The 12,031-nt window shown below is 43.2% G+C and overlaps 1 protein-coding gene across 1 annotated transcript in view; it reads right to left on the bottom strand.

Moving 5' to 3' along the window:
* Nucleotides 1–12,031, bottom strand: part of LOC123344425 (hyaluronidase-1-like) — a 40,636-nt gene that overhangs the window by 25,908 nt on the left and 2,697 nt on the right. The window contains exon 2 of the mRNA XM_044980639.1: nucleotides 1,296–1,418. The gene's annotated coding sequence lies outside the window, so the exon portion shown is untranslated. The remainder of the gene's footprint in view (nucleotides 1–1,295; nucleotides 1,419–12,031) is intronic.

Here is a 12,031-nt window from a genome sequence, read left to right on the forward strand (position 1 = left end):
TTTTGTGTCCAGAGAAGTATTATGCAAAGAATAAAGGAAGCTGCCTCCTACATAGTTATTTTGCCTCCCATGTGAAGTGATATTGGTTGTCACAGTTGTTAGGGCCTTTTTTCCCTACTTAGTGAAATAAGTAAGGACTTAGACTTACATGCTAAACTAACTTCAGTGAATGCCAAATCCTGCTCTCAGAGTGGTGTAAATTCAAACAAACTCTAGTGAAATCATTTGAGAGGAGTAAATCTGGAAATACTCCATTGAGGCAAATTGAGTTATTCAGCTTTTACAATCCTGTAAATGAGAGTAAAATTTGGCCCACAGTGAGCTAATATTTCTTAACATCTTGGTCTAAATTTAAAATAATTGCTCGTGTTCACTTTAAAATGATAAATCTGTTTTATATTCTATAAATGTTTCTTACCCTCTGGATACTTGGAAAGAAAATATTCTTACTTTGCTTAACAGAGGATAGGCAATATCTAGGCAATAGGAGAAATAATACATATAAAGTATCCAAGGTGAAGTTACGTTTTATATCTTATTTCCAGGACTGTATGTTGCTTGTCTGGCATGCCATAGCCTGCCTCAACAAATGAGTTACAAATATCCCTATGTCTGCAAAGGCATGATGCAATGTGTTAACACAGCAGGAGTAAGAAGATTTCAGAATATTGTCAATAGTCCAGTGAATTCTTTCTAGATGATTTTGGGGAAGATGTTCGTAAACAGGACACTGGTTTTAGGTCATTAAATGCTGTTTTACGATAAGACTGATAAGAAGGGATTGGTGAAGTTATTTTCAAGTCAGCAAATGGCATGCTGTATTCACATTTTGAAACCATACCCTCACCGCTGCTCTCATGATACTAACCAAGAGGCATCATATATTTCTTAGTGAATCTTAAATATATGATCAACACCCAACTGTCTATTTTCTATGTCTCTGATGTTGAATGCACAACTCTGTGTTTTTAAATAATATATTGATTAATCCTGTTCTAAAACATATTTGAAGTCAAAGCAATGCTGTTGATTCTCAGATGTGAATTTTATTTCTAACCAGATGTCTCTGAGGTGCCTGTTCCAGATCAATATTCTAAACCAAAGTATTTATTATGCATCAAAGTGGAAAGCATCACACAGCTATTTGGCTGGATAATAAAGAGAAAATTAACCCAGAGGTGAGACGCTGTAAGAGAAAACATTGCAGAGATATTTTCCTAACTATTGAACTGTAAACAAAAGATAAAACATTGTCATTTATGATTATTAACTGAGTAAACAATATTGGTACTCACCTCGATAAAGCCAGTGATTAGAAGAAAACTTTGGCAGAGCAAGTTACAGTTGCTGCTGTGTTTGTATTAGAAGTTTGCTCCTCCTAATGGGTGTGCTTTTAACTATTGAGATACTGACAGGATCTGGAGGGAAGAGAGGATTTTACCTACAAGGCTTCATGTAATTGCAAAATAAATACATCATCAAAATGTTAGCCAAGGCTTCTCTTTTCTGATCACTATAGTCCTCAGTGCTTTTATCTTGTGTTTCCTACTGTAGAATACAAAATCAGAATGTGTTATAAAAGGGAACAGTACTGACCTGATCAATATTGAAGAAAAATTCATTTATGTTTTGATAGTTACCAGCGATACTCAATTGAATGGGTGAGCGATATTAGCAGTAGTGACATCCTCACTCCTACATAGAATGGACCTATGAGTAATAGTGGAAAGTGAAGCCACTTGCAAAACAAAACAAGTAAAATAGTTTAGGAATTTTTTGGAATGCCTTTTTAAGAAAGTTGCTTGGGCATGTGATTGCTAGTTAGCTAGGATGCCTTCCTTCCTCTTTCTGAATTGGTTTATTCTGAATTGGCTAGGGCATAGCCATCACTAGTCAGGGACCCCATCTGTTGATCTCCCTAAGGATGACACCTGTTACAACAGTCATTGGAGTCAGCTACTATTGTATGACAGGAGTATAACATTTTGTAATCCTGACCCATGTCATGTGACCAAGGCCATGCAGTAATGACAGGTATCTTACTAGCACTCCTATGTGGACTTGTCTTAACTATGGAGCTAGATCTGTGCTGCTGCAATCAATGCAGCAGCATTGATTTACCTGGTCTAGTGAAGACACTAGTGAAGACGCTCAATCGATGGGCGAGTGCTAGCCCATTGATTTCTGTACTCCACCTCAATGAGAGGCGGAAGCAATGTCGGTGGGAGAGTATCTCCCATTGACATAGCGTAGCGTGGACCCTGAGGTAAGTAGATCTAAGTTATCTCAATGCTATCCATAACTGAAATTGCGTAGCTTAGATCAACCGGTAGCTGTAGTGTAGATCAGGCCTAAGTGTGTCACCCCTTCAGTACAATGAGAACAAAATTATCCAATGTTATAAAAACTTGAGAGTAATTCTAGTTAGATGGTTACTGGAAAAAGCCAGGCACCTCCAAGCATAAAAACATATTGGGATTTTATACAGGAAGTCATTGCCTATGAAATAATTATATTCAAATGCATTGGTGTGTCATACTACTGCAGAGATTGACAATGCATGACATGTTTGCACTGCAGCAGCTAGTAGAAAAACTTAAAGAGAAAAGAAAATTATTCACATAGTGTCCATTGTTCTGGAAAAGACCTTTAAGGAACGTCATCTTGTGATGGATGAAGGAGAAAATGGTACCAGGACTTCATGTGTGGCTTCTTCAAGCCATGTATATAGGTGCAATGTCAATAATTAGAACTTGTATAGGTGAAACAGATGAACTATAGGTAAAGGTGGGAGTGCATCAGAGATCAGCACTGGGCCCTTCTTGTTTATCCTCATCCTGGATACCCTCACAAGGAACATACGGAAGGTGGCACCTTGGTGCATGTTGTTTGCAGATGATATTCTATGCAGTGAGGGAAAAGGTAGTCTATAAGAGAATCTTGATAAATAGACGAGTAAATTGGAGTGTCATGGCCTCAAAATAAGTAGAGAAAAACAGACTATCTGGTATATAATTTCAATAATGTGAATTGTTCTTGAAAATAGATGTGCAGACAATACCAAAACCACAAAGTTTCAAGTACCCAAGTTTTGAAACTAGAGCTAGCATAATAAATGTCTGGCTCAAATGGTGAAAGATAAGTGGTGCAGTATGTGACAGAAAGCTACCAGTAAGATTAAAAGGGGAAGTCTATAAAACAGAACTCCATCCAATTTTAGTGTCTGGTGCTGACTGTTGGGCAATGAAGAAAAATCATGAGCAAATGATCAGTTCCATAGAAATGCAAATGTTGAAATGGATGAGGATGAAAGACCATGTGAGGAATGTGTATGTCAATGGCATGCTCAAAGTAACACCCAGAAAGGAAAAAAATGAGGGATTGTAGGCTCAGACATAAAGGTCTGTAAAGCACAGTCCTGATAATTATGTGAGTAAGAGAGCCATAAGAACAGCCATACTAGGTCAGACTAATGGTCTATCCAGCCCAGTATCGTATCTTCTGACAATGGCCAGTGCCAGATGCATCAGAGAGAATGAACAGAACAGGGCAATTATCAAGTAACTCATCCCCTGTTGTCCAGTCCCAGCTGGTGGCACTCAGAGATTTAGAGACACCCACAGCATGGGTTTGCATCTCTGACTATCTTAGCTAATAGTCATTGATGGACCTATCCTCCCTGAACTTATCTCATTCTTTTTTTAACCCATTTATACTTTTGGCCTTCACAACACCCCCTGGCAATGAGTTCTACAGGTTGACTGTGTGCTGTGTGAAGAAGTACTTCCTTATGTTTGTTTTAAACCTACTGCTTATTAATTTCACTGGGAGACCCCCCGGTCCTTGTGTTATGAGAAAGAGTAAATAATACTTCCTCATTCCACACCATTCATGATTTTATAGACCTCTATACCATCCCCCTTTGTCACCTCTTTTCTAAGCTAAATAGTGCCAGTCTTTTTTAATTGCCTCTCATATGGAAGCTGTCCCGTACCACTAAACATTTTTGTTGTCCTTCTCTGTCCTTTTTCCAATTCTAATATATCTTTTTTTGAGACAGAGCCACCAGAAGTACATGAATAGATTTATATAATGGCATTATGATATTTTCTGTCTTATTACTTATCCCTTTCCTAATGGTTCCTAACATTCTATTAGCTTCTTTGACTGCTGCTGCACATTGAACAGATATTTTCAGAGAACTATCCACAATGATACAATGTTATCACTCAAGATCTCTTTCTTGAGTGATAACAACTAATTTAGACCCCATCATTTTATATGTAGAGTTGGGATTATGTTTTCCAATGTGTTTTACTTTGCATTTATCAGCATTGAATTTCATCTGCCATTTTGTTGCCCAGCCATGCCGTTTTGTGAGACCCCTTTGTAACTCATCACAGTCAGCTTTGGACTTAACTATCTTGAGTAATTTTGTATCATCTGCAAATGTTGCCACCTCACTGTTTACCACTTTTTCCAGATCATTTATGAATATGTTAAACAGTGCTCATCCCAGTACAGATCCTTGGGGGAACCTGCTGTTTACCTCCCTCCACTGTGACAACAGACCATTTATTCCTTCCCTTTGTTTCCTATCATTTAACCAGTTACTGATCCATGAGCAGATGTTCTCTCTTATCCCATGACTGCCTACTTTGCTTAAGAGCATTTGGTGAGGGATCTTGTCAAAGCTTCTGGAAGTTCAAGTATACTATATTTACTGGCACAAACTTGTCCACATGTCTGTTGACAGCCTCAAAGTATTCTAATAGATTGGTGAAGCATGATTTCCCTTTTCGAAAACCGTGTTGACGCTTGTCATGTCATGTTCTTCTATATGACTGATCATTCTGTTCTTTACTACAGTTTTAACCTATTTGCCTGTTACTGAAGTTAGGCTTATGGCCTATAATGGCTGGGATCACCTCTGGAGCCTTTTTTAAAAATTGGCATTACACAGAGCCATCCCTTGGGCATGGCAAATTGGGGCGACTGCTCTGGGACCCATGCTTTGGGGGCCCCCACACTTCAGTCATGCAGGGGGTGCTAGGCCAGCCCGGGAGGCTGAGGTTAGGGATGCCTGGGGGGCCCCCTCACCCCAGCACAGGTGCCACCCTGTGACTCTCCATCATCCCTTGCCCCCCAGCACTGGGGTCCCCTCCCCATACCAGATTTCACCTGTATAAAAAATGGTAAGGGGGGCCCTTACAGGCTGATTTGTCCCAGGCCTTCCACCTCCTTAGGGATGGCCCTGGCATTACATTAGCTGTCTGCCAGTTCTCTGGTACTGAGGCTGATTTAAGCGATAGGTTACATATCATAGTTAGTAGTTCTGCAATTTCACATTTGAGTTCCTTCAGCTCTTGGGTGAATACCATCTGGTCCCAGTGATTTATTACTGTTTAATTTATCAATTTGTTCCAAAACCTCTTCTATTGATATCTCAATCTGGGATAGCTCCTTAGATCTGTCACCTAAAAAGAATGGCTCAGGTGTGGGAATTGACTTTATATCCTCCGCAGTGAAGACTGATGCAAAGAATTCATTTAGCTTCTCCCCAATAGTGTTGTCTTCCTGGAGTGCTCCTTTAGCACTTCATTCATCCAGTGGCCCCAAGCATAGGCGCCAACTTTCTCCAGCGCTGATGGGTGCCCGCGCCCCCCGACCTCTTTCCCTACCCCTGGCCCTGCCCCGACTCCACCCTTTCCCCACCCTTGGCCCCGCTCCCATTCCAACCCCATCCCCAAAGTCCCCGACCTAACTCCACCCCCTCCCTGCCCCTATTGGATCCCTTCCCCAAATCCCTGCCCCGGCCCCGCCTCTTCCCCCAGTATGCCACGTTCCCCCTCTTCCCCCCTCCCTCCCTGCCCCACAAATCAGCTGTTTCACGGTGCAAGTGCTGGGAGGGAGGGGGGAGAAGCAGGACGCAGAGGTGCACTCACAGAGGAGGCAGATGCGGAAGTAAGCTGGAGCGGGGGGGCAGGGCAGGGAGCTGCTAGTGGGTGCTGAGCACCCACCAATTTATTTCCGTGGGTGCTCCAGCCCCGGAGCATCCATGGAGTCGGCGCCTATGTCCCCAATGATTGTTTGTCAGACTTCCTCCTTCTGGTATATTTAAAAAAAAAAAATCCTGTTGGATTTTGTGTCTTTTGCTAGCTACTCTTCAAATTCTTTTTTGCCCTGCCTAATTATATTTTCACACTTGAGTTGCCAGAATTTATGTTCCTTTCTATTTTCCACAGTAGGATTTTACTCCCAATTTTAAAAAGACGTCATTTTATCTCTACCTACGTCTTTTACTCTGTTGTTTAGCCATTGTGGCCTTTTTTTTTTTTTGGTCCTCTTACTGTTTCTCTATTTGGGGTATTCATATTGTTTGAGCCTGTATGATGGAGTTTTTTAAAGGTTTCCATGCAGCTTGTAGGAATTCAACTTTTGTGAATGTTCTTTTTAATTTCCAGTTAACTAGCCTCCTCATTTGTGTGTAGTTCTACTTTTTTAAATTAAACACTACTGTGGTGGGTTTCTTTGGTATTTTCCCCCTTACAAGGATGTTTAATTTAATTACACTATGATCACTATTAATGAGTGGTTCAGCTAGATTCACCTCTTAGGGTATGTCTACACTATTAGGTCGAATTTATAGAAGTTGTTTTTTTAGAAATCGTTTTTGTATAGTCAATTGTGTCCCCACACAAAATGCATTAAAGCACATTAAGTCAGCGAACTGCGTCCACAATACCGAGGCTGGCGTCGACTTTCAGAGCATTGCGCTGTGGGTAGCTATCCCACAGTTCCCGCAGTCTCCGCCACCCATTGGAATTCTGGGTTGAGATCCCAATGCCTGATGGGGCAAAAACAGTGTCGTGAATGGTTCTGGGCACGTCATCAGGCCCCCCCTCCCTCCCTCCATGAAAGCAATGGCAGACAATCGTTTCACACCTTTTTTCCTGGGTTACCTGTGCAGACGCCATATCATGGCAAGCATGGAGCCCGCTCAGCTCACCGTCACCGCACGTCTCCTGGGTGCTGGCAGATGTGGGACTGCATTGCTACACAGCAGCAACTCATTGCCTTTTGGCAGCAGACGATGCATTATGACTGGTATCCGTCGTTGTTGTACTCCTGGGTGCTCTTTTAGCTGACCTCGGTGAGGTCAGTTAGGGGCACCTGGGCAGACATGAAAGTGACTCAACCAGGTCATTCCCATTTTCCGCTGAGCACCCAGGAGATGACGAAGGCTAGCAGGCATACTGCACCATCTTCTGCAAGCCTAAGATGTAAAAGATAGATGGAGTGTATCAAAGCAAGAAATAGACCCGATTTGTTTTGTATTCATTTGCGCCCCCCTCCCTCCCTCCATGAAATCAACTGCCTGGTAAACCCAGGGTTTTGAGTTCAATCCTTGAGGGAGCCATTCTGTGTGACAATTGTTTGTGTTTCTCCTTGATGCAAAGCCCACCCCCTTTGTTGATTTTAATATCCTGTAAGCCATGTCATCAGTCGCCCCTCCCTCCGTCAGAGCAACGGCAGACAATCGTCTCACGCCTTTTATCATCCCGCTCAGATCATCAGTAAAAAAGAAAAAAATTAGGTTGGACATTAGGAAAAACTTTTTCACTAGTAGGGTGGTGAAGAACTGGAATGGGTTACCTAGGGAGGTGGTGGAATCTCCTTCCTTAGAGGTTTTTAAGGTCAGGCTTGACAAAGCCCTGGCTGGGATGATTTAGTTGGGTTTGGTCCTGCTTTGAGCAGGGGGTTGGACTAGATGACCTCCTGAGGTCCCTTCCAATCCTGAGATTCTATGATTCTATGATCACGACAATTATGAGCACTGTAAACACCACATGCATTATCCTGCAGTATATGCAGAACCAGAACCTGCCAAAGCAAAACCAGGCAAGGAGGCGATGGCAGCGCGGTGATGAGAGTGATGAGGACATAGACATGGACATAGACTTCTCACAAAGTACGGGCCCCGGCAATGTGCACATCATGGTGTTAATGGGGCAGGTTCATGCCATGGAACGCCAATTCTGGGCCCAGGAAACAAGCACAGACTGGTGGGACCGCATAGTGTTGCAGGTCTGGGACGATTCCCAGTGGCTGCGAAACTTTCACATGTGTAAGGGCACTTTCATGGAACTTTGTGACTTGCTTTCCCCTGCCCTGAAGCGCCAGAATACCAAGATAAGAGCAGCCCTCACAGTTGAGAAGCGAGTGGCGATAGCCCTGTGGAAGCTTGCAATGCCAGACAGCTACTGGTAAGTCGGGCATCAATTTGGAATGCGCAAATTTACAGTGGGGGCTGCTGTGATCCAAGTAGCCAATGCAATCAAAGAGCTGCTGATATCAAGGGTAGTGACTCTGGGAAATGTGCAGGCCTTAGTGGATGGCTTTGCTGCAATGGGATTCCCTAACTGTGGTGCGGCGATAGACAGAACCCACATCCCTATCTTGGCACCGGAGCACCAAGCCAGTGAGTACATAAACCGAAAGGGGTACTTTTCAGTGGTGCTGCAAGCACTGGTGGATCACAAGGGACATTTCACCAACATCAATGTGGGATGGCCGGGAAAGGTACATGATGCTCGCATCTTCAGTAACTCTGGTCTGTTTCAAAAGCTGCAGCAATGGACTTTCTTCCCAGACCAGAAAATAACTGATGGAGATGTTGAAATGCCTATAGTTATCCTTGGGGACCTAGCCTACCCCTTAATGCCATGGCTCATGAAGCCATACACAGGCAGCCTGGGCAGTAATCAGGAGCTGTTCAACTATAGGCTAAGCAAGTGCAGAATGGTGGTAGAATGTGCATTTGGACATTTAAAAGCACGCTGGTGCAGTTTACTGACTTGGATAGACCTCAGCGAAACCAATATTCCCATTGTTATTACTGCTTGCTGTGCGCTCCACAATATCTGTGAGAGTAAGGGGGAGACATTTATGGTGGGAGGTTGAGGCAAATCGCCTGGCTGCTGATTACACGCAGCCATACACCAGGGCGGTTAGAAGAGTACAGGAGGGCGTGGTGTGCATCTGAGAAGCTTTGAAAACCAGACTCATGACTGGCCAAGCTACGGTGCGAAAGTTCTGTTTTTTTCCTTGATGAGCCTCCCCCCACCCACCCTTGGTTCACTCTACTTCCCTGTAAGCCAACTGCCCTCTCCTCCCCACTTCGATCACCACTTGCAGAGGCAATAAAGTCATTGTTGCTTCACATTCATGCATTCTTTATTAATTCATCACACAAATATGGGGAAAACAGCCAAGGTATCCCGGGAGGGGTGAGGAGGAGGGAAGGACAAGGCCACACTGCACTTGATCTTCCACCTCCCATCTGAGTGCCGTAACCACTGGGTTATAGAGTCAGTGTCTCTTTTGTGCTCTCTATTTCTCTCTGGCCCAACTGATATTTATATATTGGGGTGAATCCAACAGATCAAGATTGAAAGAAGAAGACAGAGAGGCTAACCCAAGAAGAAGTGGTGGGATGTCATAAAGGAAGACAAGGAAGAAGAAGGATACTGCAGAGCAGGAGATCAGTAATGCTAATCCAGAGTCACCATCTGAGTATTGAGAAGTGTAAGAACAGAGTTTAAGATATCCTAATCTTGTCAGTTATGATTGTTGCCATTAAAGATAAGTGAAAAATCTGAAATAAATATAGGAAATAGAATACAAAAGAAGTATTGAAACTACATGAGTTGTTTTTTTTAATCGTATGTGGTCCAAAGCTGGTACAGATATATTTGAATTAAATAAGAAGAATTACCTCTTATGAATGAACTCCTGCTCTGATTTTTTTAAAAACTGAACTGTTGCACAGCACATCAAGTAGCAGTGTATGATATATTGCAAATTGCAGTTTGCTTGCCATGGGAGTCCAGATGAATTAATAACAGATATTGGCCTATGAGTAGCACATTTTGGTAATTCTCTCTGATATATAAATTTAGGCACACCAGATAAAGCACCACCATCCAGTCCAATAGGTTAGCAGAAAAGTCAGTAAAATGACAAAGAATTATATACCAAAGTAAACAAATAAAAATAAAAGCAAGTTCTAATGCATTCAAAAAATCCATTCTTAGTGCTGTTATAATATTGCAGGACACCTCACAATACTACAGAAAGATCACCATTTCAGAAACTAATGATTGGAAGAACAAAAAATGTAATAACATACAACAAGCTTCTTGAGACTAAATACATAAATACAAAATAACCTTGAAGTAATTGCAAAAGAGCCATATGTACCAGAAACTAGAACAGAAGATATACTATTACAAAATGTCCAACAATTACCCGCACCGCAAGTGTCAGAGAATGATAAATTTCAAATAGATAGTGCCTGGCAGCTTACCAAGGTAACAGCTATATCATTTGCGCTAAGGTTATATGTCAGAACCACTGCTGAGGGTTAGTCCTGTAAGATGAACAGAAGATATATAAACAAAACCAAATGTCTGTTTCTTGAAGGTATCCACAATGCTCGTGCACTGACAGAGTAGCAGAAGCCCATCCAGGCACTCGCAATAAAAATCCCCAAAGCAGCAAGCACTAGCTCCAGATGGCAGAACAACCTCTGTGGCCAAACAGTCCAAAGCAGAAGGAACTGTTTGAAGACCAAATAGTGGCTGCATAACCACAAAGCCACTGAGGTTCTGAGAGAGTAGTCAATGACAGATCTTTAATAAGAAACAGAATAATCTGTCGGTAGTCAGGTAATCAACCTTGATCTCCATATTAGATATACTGATGTAAGCAGGGTCTGAATGATCTCTGCCCCAACAGCTAGTGATGAGCTGGGGAGGGGAAAAGGCTTCAGGACCAGACTATATTTACATGAACACACCCACTCTTCCTAGGTATGAGCAGACAGTGCTTTGTTGCCAAAGTGACCAATTTTGGATGGTGTTGGGTTACAAATTACTTTAGTATGTACCTTGTGAACCTTGTAACCAATACTTGCAATCCCCCATAACCCAAGTCTTACCCCAGATGTACAGTACCTTCCCTGTTAACTTGTGTAAATTTGATTTTAAACATTAATATTTTTTTAAATTTGAATGCAGGGGTAATGAAATATTATCTTTATTGTATGAGTAAAGGGCAGCAGAACTGTAGTAACCTGTCCTGATTGAGGGGATAACCCTCAGCTTAATTGAACTTGCTAAATAGGGGGCTCAGATACCAGACCACTGTAAAAAATAAGAGGGGATGGGGACAGGTGTCTAGGCCTGGAGGTGTGGGCTCTGCCTAAGAGTCCTAGGCATGGTTTAAACCGGGGGTCTCAAACTCAAATGACCATGAGGGCCACATGAGGACTAGTACATTGGCCGGGAACAGGGAACCACGGCCAATGGGAGCTGCTGGGGGTGGTGCCTGAAGCAACATCAACACACACCCCTGCGCCTCTCTTCTCCCACATTTTTTCCACTTCCCAGAGCAGTGTCGGGGCGAGGCAGGCAGGCAGGCAGGGAGAGAGCCTGCCTGCTTTGCCCCTGGTGCATGCCAGGCCAGAGACACTCTAGGTAAACGCTGGGAGATGGTGCGGGGGGGGCTGTGAGGAGCTCGTGGGCCACAGAAAATAACTTGTGGGCCACATGTTTGAGACCCCTGGTTTAAACCTTCCCTCCCCTCTGTTCAAAGACAGAGCTAATTAAGACTCCATTAGCAGTCTTTGTTTTGTTGAGTGCTCACTAGAGTTGAAATCACCTGTCGTGGGACAAGATTTCTGCCTAGCCTGCTTCCCCCACTAAGAGCTGAAAGTCACTGAGAACTGAAAATCACTGAGAGCTGGGTGGAAACTCAAGAGACCGACCCACAGAGGTCACAGTAGAGAAGGAGGTGGCAGCAGAAGGTGATGGTGTGCATCAGCGACAGCTAGCAGGGTGGCCGACGGAATGGCAAGTGGCCAACAAGAGCAGAGTGGGCAGCAGGGCAGCCAGCCAAACGATTGGCGGAGCAGGGCGGCCAGCAGGGTGGCAATGCCAGAGCAAGAGCTAAGACATCAGAGTAAGCA

Source organism: Mauremys mutica, chromosome 1, assembly GCF_020497125.1.
Source record: "Mauremys mutica isolate MM-2020 ecotype Southern chromosome 1, ASM2049712v1, whole genome shotgun sequence".
NCBI lineage: Eukaryota > Metazoa > Chordata > Testudines > Geoemydidae > Mauremys > Mauremys mutica.